General features: G+C 42.5%; 1 long non-coding RNA gene across 1 annotated transcript in view; it reads right to left on the bottom strand.

Moving 5' to 3' along the window:
* LOC111862398 overlaps positions 1-14,857 on the bottom strand; it is a 35,381-nt gene extending 20,524 nt beyond the window's left edge. The window contains exons 1-2 of the long non-coding RNA XR_002842423.2: positions 14,634-14,857; positions 14,356-14,452 (exon numbers count right to left, since the gene is read on the bottom strand). This is a non-coding gene — a long non-coding RNA (uncharacterized LOC111862398). The remainder of the gene's footprint in view (positions 1-14,355; positions 14,453-14,633) is intronic.
* Between the last annotated feature and the right edge of the window lie 110 nt (positions 14,858-14,967).

The raw sequence follows: 14,967 nt of genomic DNA, 5'->3' as shown, positions 1-14,967 counted from the left end.
TTTTTCTATGGCAATCCTAGATTTAATTTCACAAGTACGCCTTCCATCATCTGGTAATTGTATGTACTACAAAAAAAAAAACATTTTTCTCACACGTTGTATTTATAAGTTCAGTACGATTGCCGCAATGTTCAATGATTATGTCTCTAAAGAATATTAACTGCTAGGTCTTTGTAATGAAGATAGTATCTTCTTTGAGGTCTTCAGGCTTTAAAGGAGATGTAATCACTTTGTAGAGAGTGGTCAGTCCACGGGAAATGTTGCTTTATGGCTGCAAGGTGGTCAGGTTCTCGTGTCGAGCAGTTTGATCAGAAGTGACAAAATTGAACTGAACAATTTTACCCCGTGAGATCCTGCGAAATGTCGGTGTTCACACCGTGTCATAACGCAGGTCACGACCTGAAGCTCTATACAGAGCTCAGTAGAGTCTCGCTATTAAGGTGCGTCCACATTCTTCGTGCTCGTGTGACTCGCTATGCTCGCGAGTAATGTGGACGATATGACAAGTCACGAGACAGGCAAATTTTTAATTTTTAATTTTAAAACTATAGCCTATACACGCTACGAGTAAATATACGGATCCTCACGCGCCGAAGCCTGGCGAGCAACTTAAGTAGTGTGGACGAAGATTTACGAGCACAAGTAAATGCCAGACGAGTCTCCCGACGAGCACAAGCCTGGCGAGCACGAGTAATGTGGTCGCGCCTTTAAAGGCGGGGGAAACATAATTTTGATTCCTGGGCCATTTAAACGACACTGTTATAGCTACTGGCGTGAGACGGGTGGCATGAATAGTAAGGGATTTATAAGGCACGAGTCATGGCTAATTTAATGGCAGAGGTTGAATAAAACCACCAGAGACTTCAGTAAGGATATGCGATAAATTCGTACTTTAGAGAGAGTCTATAATGCGAGTATTATGTTAACGGATGGAGAATCGCTTGAAATAGGCCACGACCGCTTCTTCCCCAGTACTTTAAAATTTACTGAACGTGAGCTTCCTTTTACATTATTCGATGTTAAACAGCCGCTGTAGTTGATGCAGCGTTGTACTGGTGGGAATGACGGTCACACACAGAACGCTGGAGCAGGGAAGAACCGGTGCTAAGTGTTGGTGTCAAATGTATACTGCTCGGGCGGGGGTTCTGACTCTCTACAGCCACGCAATATAACTTCAAATCACGCTAAGAGAACGTCACCCCGCATTTCCAATCTTATGATCAGACCAGACGCTTCACAGTTCAAGCTACTGACATCTGCTTTAAACAAACCAAGAATAAGAAGGGTTCTCTCACTTCTGGGATATAACGCCGTGTAGTCCGCTGAAAAGCCAGCGACGTTTCGGAAGAACATGTCGCCTCCATCTTTAGGGTCGAAGATAAGCCGAGCAAGAAACCACCTTGGTCTAGGTTGCAGGCAGAGAGAAACACGTGGTTTCAATTGACTATATGACGTTATATACCAGAAGGTAGAAATCTTCATAGCCACCGCTGAGAGAACCTCAAAACCAAGAATAAATTAATTCCAGCCAAGAAGTGTACATGTAACATAACAATTCCGGGTCGCCAGCTCATCTGTATTTAAATATCTCGTAATCTGCAAGACTCGCGGGAGGAAATAAAAAGAGCGTTCCATATTTTCCCATGACTTTGCTCGAAACACTTTTCCGCTCCAATAAACGTTTAGAGAGTTACGCTCGACATATGCCGTCACTATTTTCCGACTGTAATCCAAATTGGAACGGGGCAACAAATTTTCATTCGCCTCAATATCAAATTTCATGAAAATCCACTGAGCGATTTACGCGTTGTTATTTGCGGACAGACGGCATGATACAGACACTGACAGCTGTCTAGGCGCACTTACACAACGGTTTTGTTGCAGATCCCAGCGCCATCCATAACGGGACACAGGCGACAACTTGCCTACAGCACCGTGATAGTACTCTGATTTGCTGAAGCTATCAATAATGCAATTTGCTTACCTCATCACAAGCGCGTTTAATCTGTAGTAAACGGCTTAAATCAGAGGCCGCTCGCCGGGAGTAATCCCGTGTGACGCCTGCCCTCGGCTTGCAAGCACAGCGCGCCCACCGACACACCTTTGCTGCAGAACATGAACAGACACTGGCCGCTTGCCTGCCGACAGGCTACGGAAGCCATCAAACCATACGGTTGGTTCACTGCCGCGTTCACAGGAGTCCGTTACTGGTTCTTATTCTGAGCCAGCTGAATCCAACTCACACTCTTTAATATTATACAGGCATACCTCGGTTTATTGCGCTTCGCAGATACTGCGATTTGGTGGCAACCCTGCGTCGAGCAAGTCTATGGGCGCAATTTTTCCAACAGCATGTGCTCACTTCGTGTCTTTGGGTCACATTTTGGTAATCAGTCAGCAGAGATCAACATCGAGGCAAGACCCTCCATCAGCAAAAGCATTACGACTCGCTGAAAGCTCAAATGATGGTTAGCATTTTTTAGCACTAAAGTATTTTTAATTAAGGTATGTACATTGTTGTTTAGAAATAATGCTCTTGCACACAATAGACTACAGTATAGTGTATAGATTGCTGGTCACGGTAGCCGAGCGGTCTAAGGCATGCACTGTCTTCGCTCGCTCGGAAGACGGGATCGTGGGTTCGAATCCCACTCAGGGCATGGATGTTTGTGTGCGTTTTTCTGTGTTTGTCTACAGGTAGAGGCCTTGCGACGAGCTGATCACTCGCCCAAGGAGTCCTACCGAATGTGTAAGATCTAGTAAACCGAAGTGAAATGGAGAGTTTCATTGAGGTAGGCCTAGGACCAAATTGGGGCTGTAGCGCCACAGAAAAAAAAATAGTGTATAGATTCGCTTTGTTGCTATGATCTGGGACCGAACCAGTAGTACGTATCTCCGAGCTAAGCCTGTAATTCTTCCAAATACATTTTCATATTATCCTCCAATCTACGCCTGCAATTTCAAAATGGTATTTTCTTACCAAGTTTGGGTACGCGGTAGCGTAGTTGGTTGAGGCACTATGCTACAATCCGGAAGATCGCGGAATTGATTCCCGATAAGGTTAGTGGATTTTTCAATTGATTTAATCTTCCCCGCAGCACTACAGCCCTGGGGTCGACTCAGCCTCTAACAGAAATGAGCACCAGGAAAATTCCTAGGGGTAAAGGGCGGCCGGCCTTCGCATAAAACTGACCTCACCACCATTTGTGAGCCTATTTTCTACAAAATGTGGGAGCCTCGACGTCTCACAACCCTATGGGCCTTCGTGGTCTCTTACAGGGATAGCTTTTAACTTTCAAGTTTGCTTACTAAAACTTCATATGTACGTATTCCTGGCATGTAACAAACGTTTAGGCTGAAGCGTGGTCTTCGGGCGTGAAAGAGGAACAGAGATGCAGACGTCTATGAAGGGGGAGAAAGTGACAGAGAGCTGGAGCTTCACCACCCGTTACCGCCACCGGACAAAACTGAGATAATCAAATTCAAAGGCGTGCCCCTCACCCTCCCACCTGAAGGCCAATCACGTACCTCTTTCCCCCTAGGCTCAAATCTGAATGCTGAAGGTGGAGACAACAGGTTTCACCGAATCGTTGTCCACACAGCCAATTTATAAGCGGCATAGTCACCCCAAAACAGGGCCAATATCACCACTGAATAAATAAGAGGAGGCTAACAAACTATAAGTGGCTTCCCTGTTGTTCTGAATTTGGGAAATTCCAATTTCATTGTGATCTGACTAGATCTGACTCAAGCTGTTCGTGGTTTCTTCAGTCTATCCTCGTACAGACGCTTGGACGGTGCCTTGAAGCCGGGCAAGATGCTGCTAACGATATGCTGCTCGATTCCTTGCTAAATGCATTATGTAACTGAGTAGGCTCCGTCAGTCAGACCACGAATCAATGAACCTAAAACAGCCGGACGCCAGATTCTGCACGCGGCGTTCTGCAGCGCCGGCCGAGCGCCGGGACGCGTCTCGTTAGAGTGTTCGCTCGTGCTTCCCATGCCCCAACATGCAATACTTGCACGAGGTCCATCCGTCATTAGCATTTCCGAGTTCCCATCAAAAACAGCTTAGCAAATGCACGAACAGTGTAGCAGTTCTAACTGTTCCCTCAGTTTTGTTTAATTAGCCAGAGAACATTGTAATTTATGGAGAAAGTGCACAGTAAGACCTCACCAATTCAGACAAACTGCGCGCAAACCTTTGTCCAAATTGGTGAAAGCCAGAATTATAGAAGTGCTACTGAAAAATATGTTCAGAGAAGTTATAAAATGTACTTCACGAGTTTTTCGAGGCCTACAACCTCATTTTCATATTTAGATTGCATATTGTGGCATGTAGACCCGATGTTAGGCAACGACCGTGAAAAAAACAGAAAAACAGCGGTTCCTAGGTAAGTTCTCTGTAAACAGCAACAGAGGGCTTGTGTTTTCTGTGCGGTCCGTGCCGAGATGTAAGCAGGACAGGTTGCGGGTTCAGTCAGTTGAATCAGTTCAGTGGAGTTAGCGAAGAGAGTTGGTCAGCGATTGACTGAATTAGTCAGTCAGTGAACTGCTGAGATTCAGTCGTTGTGAGCTCTTGCTATGAGAAGCTGGTAGCTGAGGCTAGGGAGAGTTCGCCGTTGGAAACCCCGTACTGAGCAACGGCTAATGAAGACGTGACTGTGGACACAAGTGTGTATAATAGTGAACTGTAAAGTGTAATCACGGATATGTAAGAGTTCAATAAATCCAATTAGCAATCAAAACCTCGTCTACAGTCACTCTATCACGTGACAATGTAATAAAATAAATTTACTTGTCATAAAGTATGCTACAAGCCGGAAGGTCGCGGGTTCGATTCCCGATGAGGTCAATACATTTTTCAATCGACCTCATCTTTCCAGGTGCACTATGGCCCTTAGGTCTCTAACAGAAATGAGTACCAGGGATCTTCCTTGGGGTAAAGGTGCGGCCGGCGAGTAAGGCTGACAACCTCACCGCCATCTGTGAGCCAGTTGTTTAGTACATGTGGGAGCCTCGACGTCTCACAACCCTATGGGCCTCCACGGCCTCTTACAGGGATAGCTTTACCTTTACGTATTTTAATTATTTAGCGAGATTCACAACAGATATGCCCAGAAATGTAAATTACACATCACAAGAACTGGAACATGACGAAAATTTAGTAAAGCTCAACAGCGTTAAATTTAATTACAATTCGTTAAGATTTTTTTTTGGGGGGGGGGCTTATATAATGGCAGGCTGAAAGGCATATATTTTAAATATTTGGGTTGCGAATGCATCAAAAAGGCATTTTATGTTTTGTTCTCATTGATCGGGAAGGGAGGGGAGGGGGAAGCAAATGAAGAGAGTAATGAAAGCATAACGGAGCGTCGCCGCGGACCTGTGCGGCTGCTGTGGATCAATTTCGCTGTAACAGAGCGAAGCCATAACCAATTCGTGCTTTAGCAAAATCTAATTTTATGTTACGCCAGAATTTCACTTGACATGTGAATTCAGTATATGTGACTTTGACCCACTCTTTTAGACGGGATACGGGGAGGGAGGCAATACTGAGACTTATGTAACAGCTGCTTGCGAAGATGCTGGACAGATCTGCTTCACCCTGCACTCCTGAGCAAACTGGGAAATATGTAAATCCTACGATCCTATACATAGGATTCAGATACCACAGTCAAAAGATCCCCGTGAATTTTACTCTAGTCATGGCTTCGTGAGTAACATACTACTGGAAGCGCTATGTTCAGGAATTTCTTAGCTATTCACGCCCAAATTGAGTTGTATAGGAACCCACGCTCTTGTGATACAGAGTGTGTCACGACATGAGTTGTGGCGTGTTACGGCACACTAAATGCGCGGACACATTAGATGGGGTGTGTTCCACAATTACTATTAACAGCTCTCGGGAGATGCTGCACTGATGGAGGCCCTACCGTGGCGCCAACTATGGACAAGTCGGTTAAATAATCGTAGAGGGGAAGTTGTTCCCGTGCTTAACTAATTAAGCGCTCACTTTTGAATAGGGAATACAATGTCAAAATGTTCTGAAGGCCTTGGCTTCGACCATTTCGGAGCCAGAGTCTCCCTTACATAGTCTCGGGGTGGACCCCACAGAAAACACGCCCATTTCCTAGCAATGGAAATCTACTGTTGTCCAGAACGCGCTCTACATTTCCGTTACCTAGCAATGGATGTCCTATTGTTGAGCGCTTTTGTTGCGGTAATGTGTTTACCGAGCCGTTGCCTAGCAAAGGGCATATACATCATAATACCATTAGACGTTAATTCTAATTAATCTGTAGATGCTGAATGTGAATAACAGACGTGAAGAAGTTAGCAACCTTGACCCGGTGCCTCTAGGGGAAGGAGGGACAATTGTGTGATCCGAAATGAGGACAAAGGCTGGACCTAGCGGAGTGGTGGGCAGCTGTACACTATTTCAGAGCTGACGTCAGCAATACATGGACAAGGGAAACTTAATTACGGGGAATATCGAGCTGATATATCGCTTATGAGATCAAGAGCTGCTACAGTAATTACAGTAACTTATCAAAAATGGAGTTCTCAAGTGTACCCTCCCAAACGCATGTGTAAAATATCTAACACAAACCGGTTCTGGGACCTTTCACACGGGTTGCCTAACTTCATGGAACAGAGAATTTTTCTGGGAAGCTTATATTTGCTCTGATATTTACTCAGGAAATTCCTTGCGTTTTATGAAACCAGAATATTCACTGCCATGCTCACAAAAGCCAGCCACTGGCTCCTGTCCTGAAGGACGCGAAACGAGTTCACACTCAATACAATTCCTGTAATATCCTTTTTAATAGTATCCTCCAAGTGACATTTGAATCATTCCAAGAGGGTTCTCCGTTTGATGTTTTCTGATAATAATTGTGAATGCGTTCTTTGTCTCCCATACATGCTACATGCCATGCCCAGCTCATTTTCCACAACTTCAGCATCAGGGCTTTGAAACGAACACTAGAATAACTTTCTAAAAGTGTTCGGACCGTAGGCTAAATTTTAGCTCCAATAATGAAATTGTTCTTTTCGTTAATCCTCTGTAGCGTAGTGGTATATATTTGTACCAGTTGATGTAACACTCAGAAATTCGGTGTATTTATCTGTCGCGTATGACACTCAGAATAAACAGCGTTAACAAGACGGTCTTTGTAATGGGGACGCGAGTGAAACTCTTAATGTAATGGAGATGGATTTCAAGCTGAATAGATTAATGTACTTTTTCATTTAATCAACGCGCCCAAGACTGAAGACCGTATATATAAAGAACTCATAAAAGTAGATTGCTGTTCATGAAGACATTTCAGTGGAAGCGGCGTCGGCCCTGGAAACAGACAACTTGCTCAGTATTGATTGGCCGCTGCTGGCTTTACATATTTATGACAATTTGTTCTTGTGGCGTAACAGCAACAAAAAAAAAAAACACTGCAGCCTTCACCCCACCTGCTTCTATGGTCTCGAAGGGAAGAGCCGAAGTAAACAAACAGATCTGAGACATTGCTGAATCCCGGGACCGGTTTTCTTGCGTACAGAGGGCCCGCGTCGCATCACGGGAAATATATTTTTGGAAAAGAATATTTAGAACTGATCGGGGAGACTGTGGAAGTCGCGTGGTATTCACACATAATCTGAAGTTTACACGGCGCTGTATAACACAGTCTAGTCTGGTGGGTTAGGTACCAAAGCTTCAGAGAAACACCTGATTCCACCTGCAGGTTGGAAGTAAAGATAGAGATAATATGATCCGCTGTAACGTTGCTATATACCTACCAGACTATGCGGCGTCATAAACCCTCACGCCGCAATTCAAATTTATAGTCTGTCAGTGTTTCACGCTCCCAGTTATATCGCCAGGAATCAGAAATGTAAACGCTCTCTCTGATTTCCTCATATTTTTACAATGTATTTATTTGACAACCTTTCAGTATTAAAATTTTACATGCATCTAGTGGGATTTTCCCACGAGGATTTTTAAATCAAATTCTTTGTACACAATTCTTGTTTCCTTAAGCCTGCCACATGGGCCGGTCGGTCATCTCTTTCCTGTTCTTTGCTGACGGGAAAAGTAAGAGGAGTGGTGTACGGGATGTGGGACCGCTTCTCCTTGTTCTGCCCTCACTCGGAGCGGGTAACAAATTCAAATCGATATAAAAGCAAGAATTAAATGTCAACTTAGATTTTCGTTTTTATACTTTCTATCGCGTTCTCAAAGAAAAGTAGCCTAAATGAGTTTATTATATTCCCCATGCCTGTATGTACGTTTGGCTGTCGATATATTTAAACTCGACAACTCTGAACGGATTTTCATTAAATTTCTTATTGGGGAATTTCACTCAAATTTGTCAGCACACTAATTTGCTTAAACGGGACAATAACGGACACAGCATGAAGACCTGCATAAGTTTCTTTCGCTCATCTCTGCTCTAAGTCACTAAACATTTATCGGGGTGAAATGTGCCTCTATTTGCACCCGAAGTTGTAGCGAAGAACAGACGCATTTATTACGTCTGCTGCACTTTCAGGAAGCCTCGCGGTCTCAGGAGCGAGCGAATGCGGCGGGATAATTGCGCTATACGTGCATTTCCTGACTTCGTCTTTCTGAACGCACAGCTGGCTCTGACTTTCTGAACGGAGTAACATTTCGCTCGACTCTTGTCTGGACGTGGTGCGCGTGCCGCCACAATAAAACTCTGCAGCGTGTTTCAACACAGCGAAATTCATCGGAAGGCAAAACGTCAACTATTGCTATCGAGCACAGCGCATCACCATCACCGGACAAATGCCTGTTCTCTGTCTCACACAGACACACACACTGCAGTGATTCTGCTCTTATCAGGTAAATGTACGTACGTACATCGATCGCAAATAAGTTCACTTCTCCGTACAGTGCGATCTGTTGTACCACGTCTATATCATTCTATATACAGAGTGTCCCTGGGGCAAAGGTCATAGTATCGACCATTTTAAGCAAAAAGTGTATATGTACATGTGTCCTATTCCGAACGGTTTCCGAGATAGAGCTATTTCGCTTAGAGTACACTGTACACCAGCCGTGTCAAACATGCGGCCCCCATAGCCACAAAGTGCGGCCCCTCAACTTTTAGAGCTAATTTATATTAAAATCAATATTAAAATGTTAATAGAAATATTTTTTATAAAGACAATTATCCAACGGACCAGAAGACAAGAAGTCTCACGCAGACATAAATTAGCAGGCTGCAGGAAATTAAATGTTTTGCTATTTCTAACATAATTTCTTGTGTAATCTCTCTTTTTACATATTGAAAAGCTGTTTAATACTCGTCAAAAATGGCATTCTCTTGCTTTTTAAAACTGTAAGATATGTGACTTTAGGTAATTATATTGAAATTATTCCTAAATAACACGAATAAATAGAATTAAATTTCCTTGTATCAAAATCTAATGTATATTTCTATTTTGAAGTGCGGCCCTGGGCTATTATTTATAGGGCTGAAGTGGCCCTCTGTACAAGTTGAGTTTGACATGCCTGCTGTACACTGTACAGACGAGCAACACGCCACGTCCTCACACGCGTTGCAAAGTGCATTGATGTTGACGGTGGAATTTTCGAAAATGTATTGTAATAAGTAAACTGTACCGATTTTGTCACTTGAAAAATAAATACCGGTATTAGAAACAGCACGTAAGATTTCTTTCTTATCAACAATTTTGGTATTGTACAGTGAAATAGCTGCATCTCGGAAACCGTTCGGAACAGGACACATGTACATATACACTTTTTTGCTTAGAATGACCGATACTGTGATCCCTCAGAATACTGATCTCTCCTCCTGGGATACTCTGTATATACATTTAAAATAATATAACTGTGAGATGAAAGCTCTGGAATTGATCAAGTTCAGGTTACCACAGCAAGGAATTGTTTGTTCACCGTTAACAAGATTGATGGATATTAGTTATGTAGTAGGTCACGAAAGCGTGAGTAGTCTTTTGTTCAGTGTATCGTGTCTATTCTGTAAGTACTGATAATATTTTGATGTGGCTATGCGATTTGTAGCTGCCATTTATCATGGAACGTGACTTAGTTTATGAAGATCTGGAACGTTTCTTTCCTAGTCAAAACATGCACGAAAAGGATGTCCATACAGGCAGGTACGCAAAATTTGTCCGCCAAGGCTCTCAAGAATTTTACTGATATGGTCGACATCATGGCTTCGTGTGCGTGAAATAGCTTTGTTAATGCAGTGTGTATGGTGAAATACAGAAACAAATTTTATCTTTCCTGACAGTTCATTAGTTATTGAAGCAATGTCCATAAATTGTTTATAATTACGACGAAGTTACAGCCTAAACATGTATGAATCAAAATGACCTTCATTATACAACGGATCTGTAAACTTCGCTATTTCTTCCAAATAAATATGACGTCAGTTGCTTTTGTATTTATTTTAATAATGAATCTCTCTGGGACAGATAGCCTGTAACAAACAGGATCCATATATTAATGTTACCAGTTTGCTGCTGACTTAAACTGGCTGTTGTTCTCCGGTTAAATGTGTTTGTGAGTATCTGTGCTCGTTGAAATAGCCATTGCTGGAACGAACTGTCAATTTTAAATATCCCGCCGTTTTCATTTCCATCCAGTTCTGCCAACCGCGGTACTTATGTGTTGCCCGACCTATAATTTCAAGGCTCCGCATCAAAAAATCCACATTTATGGGGTCCAGGGCTCTATTCGATGTTTTTAGCCTACTTTCCTTATTTTGAAAAAAAATGAAAGTGCGCTTATGAGACCACCTCGCTGTGTGTTCTCTCCCCCCCCCCCAATCAATTTCTGAATGCCTGAACAAATGTTTACGGAACTTGGCATGTATATCGTGAGCCCATCTCAACGGCGTACTTCATAAATCCGTCCGATTTCTCTGTGTGTCTGCATGTGTCTCCTTTATATAGTTGCTAGACAACGGTTCGGTAGGCATGTTACACGTTCCCGCTGCAACGAATAATTATAATTAATAATCATAGGGTTATTAATTATATAATAATTATTGGTGGCATCGTTCTCTATACGGTCCGTGTCGTACCACAGAAGAGTTTGAGTCTGTGTATCCCCCTATGGTTATTAAGCAACGGCTCGGTAAATGTTGTGACGCAGATGGCGCAACAGGAAGTAGGGGTCACGTGAACTCTACGTTTTCTATGCGGTCCGTGTAGTATCAAAGGAAAGCAAGCGATGAGTTCTGCTGTACTGTTAACACACGTATGATCGGATGACGAGTATATTATTAATACTAAAAGGACGAAAGTACGTAGAGGAGTACAGCCTGCATTCATTCTACTCATGCATTCAAGTAATACGGAAAACTGACAGTCTCAGTGTCAAACGTGATATGATTGCAAGAGGGATATTACTATAAACATGAGCATTGTTACTTTAAACTTGGAGTTCCCTACGGCAGTGACTATAAAACGTCGCGATGCCGTGTATTTCGGTCACACCCCTATGTTTATGAGGAACACATCGCCTCCATCTTGGCTTGGCTAGACAAACTGGGAACAAATATGCAGATGGAAGTGACTGTTTAAGATGTAATGCAATATCAAAGGGGAAGTCCCTGCAATTCCTACCGCAGCTGCTGCTATCCAACTCAGTAAGTTACTGCCTTATGAAACTTTGTGCAGGGATATAAATGTAATTTTGCAAGTACTTATCTCTGTGATGAAGACCTTTCATCAGTGAAAGAAATCATGAACAAAGAGCGAGCTCGACTTAGGGTTGTAACCCTAAACATCTGACGATTCTTGAAACAACAGATTACAGTTTGACGATGAGAAATTGGCTGTGGTGAAGCGAAAACAAAAGACTCGATAATACGGGCAAAATCCGTCTTTTTCCTTTTTTTTAGATATTTTCGGGTTTTAACGTGCTAGCTTAACAAATTACTTGTTGTAAATATGTGAACACGCACCTGCGCATTCACGTGATTCAATGACTTTTTTTTTGTATTGGACAAAGAAGCATATGGTAAAGTTAAGAATCACTGCCTTAAACCTCCGATTCACAGCGGTATACATGTATATATTTAATACAACGTACTTTAGTTTTAAAAGACATTGCCTTTTGCCCACATTTTCATTATATGTTTTGTATGATTCTCACAGTAAACAACAACTCTTTTTCTAAAAAAACAATAACCGGTTGGGCTTTGTAGCGGAGGTGCAATGTGTTTCCTGAGACGTACGAACTGAATCTTTATATATTATGTGTGTTCCGTTTCGTTCTCACAATAAACAGCGACTGTTTCCCCAAACGGCATTAACTGGTTGTCAGAGACGTAATGGGTTTCCTATAAGGTACGAACCGAATCTATATATACAGGATCTCTCTTAGTAATTTCAAGAGTTCGTGGCTCTGCGTTCCACGGCGAGCGGTGTGCTATTTGCCTACAGATGCACAGGAATTTTGCCGATGAATCAGTCCATTACGTTTGGAATCAAGGGACATATTTAACTTGTAGATCGTTTGATGATATTGTGACGTGACAGCGCAACGCTCGGAATCGTACTTTTACAGTTAGGACTAAACAGGCAGTGAATGACTTTCTTACACAGCCACCGACAGGCCGGATGAGGGTCACAGATCATTCTGAAATTGCTTGGATTGTCCGCCACCTCAAACCACGCAAAGCAGCAGGGCCTAACGGGATTCAGAATATAATATTCCAACATCTGCCGAGGCTAGTTCTCAAATTTATTGCCAAACTATTTAATAGATCACTTGCCCTAAATTATTTTCCTACACAATGGAGAGAGGATCAAATTATTACACTCCCGAAACCAGGTAAAGATCACACGTCCCCACTTAGACCAATAAGCTCTCTAAATTCTTTAGGTAAGCTTTTTGGGAAAGTCATTTTGGAACGACTAAACTTCGAACTCAGAAAGCTAAAAGCTATCAGAAACGACCAATACGGTTTTAAAAGAAGTCACTCAACAACACATGATTTATTAAGGAACGTGGAGCGCATTACGCACGGTTTCAACAACAATGAAGCTTCAGTAACCTTATTTCAAGATATTGAACGAGCATTCGACAAGGTCTGGACCACAGGGCTGATTGCTAAACTCATTGCGGCCAAAATTCCATCTTACTCCATTCATATAATTCACTACTGTCTCCAGAATCAATCCTTCTGTGTAATTCACAAGAATTCTTATTCAAGCCTACGCCCCATTCAGCCGGAGTGCCTCAGGGTAGATTACTCGGAGCCACACTCTTTAATATTTATATTAATGGCATTCCGTAAGTTGAAAGTACTCTTAAAACAGCCAGTTCGTTCTATGCCGATGACACGAATATTAATGTTCGGTCAGGCAGCGTAGATATAGCTGTTGGGAAGTTAAACTCTGCCATAGGCCTTTTACATCGGTGGTGCCGGAAATTGAGAATAAGGATTAATACAAAAAATGCACTATTACACTCTTTTCCACACGACTGCGCCACTATCGCCCCAGTACGCATCCAGTAAACATTTTTAAGGAAAACATAGCTTGGCGTTGCACTTGACTCAAAATTAACATACAGAACCCACACATCCTGAATGTTGCGCAAAGCTAATAGCAGACTGAGTTAACTGTTCCATGTCGTAAATAAATCTTCCACCACTGACATTAATTTAGACTTAGTAATTTATAAATCAATTCTCCGTTTCATATTGTCATATGCCTCCGCCGCATGGAGCTATGCTGCCGAAACCTGCCTAAATAAATTACAGACATTTCAAAACAAAGTCCTTAGAACAATACCAAAATTACCGAGAGCAGCACCGATTGCAACCTTACATGGACAGACGGCAATGTCATAAATAAAGAGTAATTTCAAGAGGTTAGCGAGGACAATATATCAAAAGAATGTAACCAGTGAAAACAGTCAAATTCAAGAACTAGGACACTACGATCAGCGTCCCTTATCCCTGCTTGCAAGATAATCCGCTCTACGATTTCTTTACAGATAACAAAAACACTGAAAGCCTTTCAAAACGTCCAGTACACCGGCGGCCACTTCGGCCACACTTCATCTATGTTGGACAACATGGTGGAAAGAAGATGAGATTAAATATGAATTGTAATAGAAAATCCTGTTATTGGATGAACAACAAACCTCTCCCCACAATAGATATTTAAATTTATCAATGCTCATGTAATTACAGCCCCTACAGATGTTATACATAACAGTCTGCTGCTCATCCCAAGTATGCACATAAAACAAATGCAGAAACAAACATGTAAACATTTTCTCGAAACTAAAGCAACAGCACAGATACAGGGACTAATGTTAGGGCTCACGTATTTAATGCCTGTCTGCTGGCTAGAAGTCAGTCTGCATTCGGAAGCTCCTGCGGCCGGCCAACTCGATCAAGGTTTTCCCTCTTTTCCCTCGGTCCTAGAACAAATGCTGAGTTGGTACGCGAATTCAAAGTTGCACTGCATGCTTCACATGCAGCTCTTTCAATGGTATCCCCAAAATTTCGCTCTAATATAGCTCTCCCAATATCAGTTACAATTTCACAATAATGCAGCCCTTCTAGCATCATGCAAAAATTAATTCCGAACAAATGATTTACCTGTACCAGAAGGACGAGCGGGCACTTCGTGGAACCTTCAAAACCAGAAACACAGTTTCTAACTCCCAACCTCCCAAATGTAGTGTTTCTCACTACCTCTCCACTTTCTTCTTTCTCTCTCGTATTTCAGTGACAAGGATCACTAGCACTGTGAACATCACTTAGGCAGTGTGCAATATATGCTTCCAACTGGGAAGGCAATGTGTGAATCACACCGGCCGTGAGAAGCGCCCAGTTGTATGTGCCAAGGTATCAAAAGCTCTGTGCCAGAAGAGCGAGGTTAAAAATAGCTGCCTGCATGTCAATTTCCGTAAGATAAAATACACAGTTGAAG

This window comes from Cryptotermes secundus, unplaced genomic scaffold, assembly GCF_002891405.2.
Source record: "Cryptotermes secundus unplaced genomic scaffold, Csec_1.0 scaffold715, whole genome shotgun sequence".
In the NCBI taxonomy this organism is placed as follows: Eukaryota; Metazoa; Arthropoda; class Insecta; order Blattodea; family Kalotermitidae; genus Cryptotermes; species Cryptotermes secundus.
The sequence above is the reverse complement of the archived record's forward strand: the minus strand, read 5'-3'. Positions and strand labels throughout refer to the sequence as shown.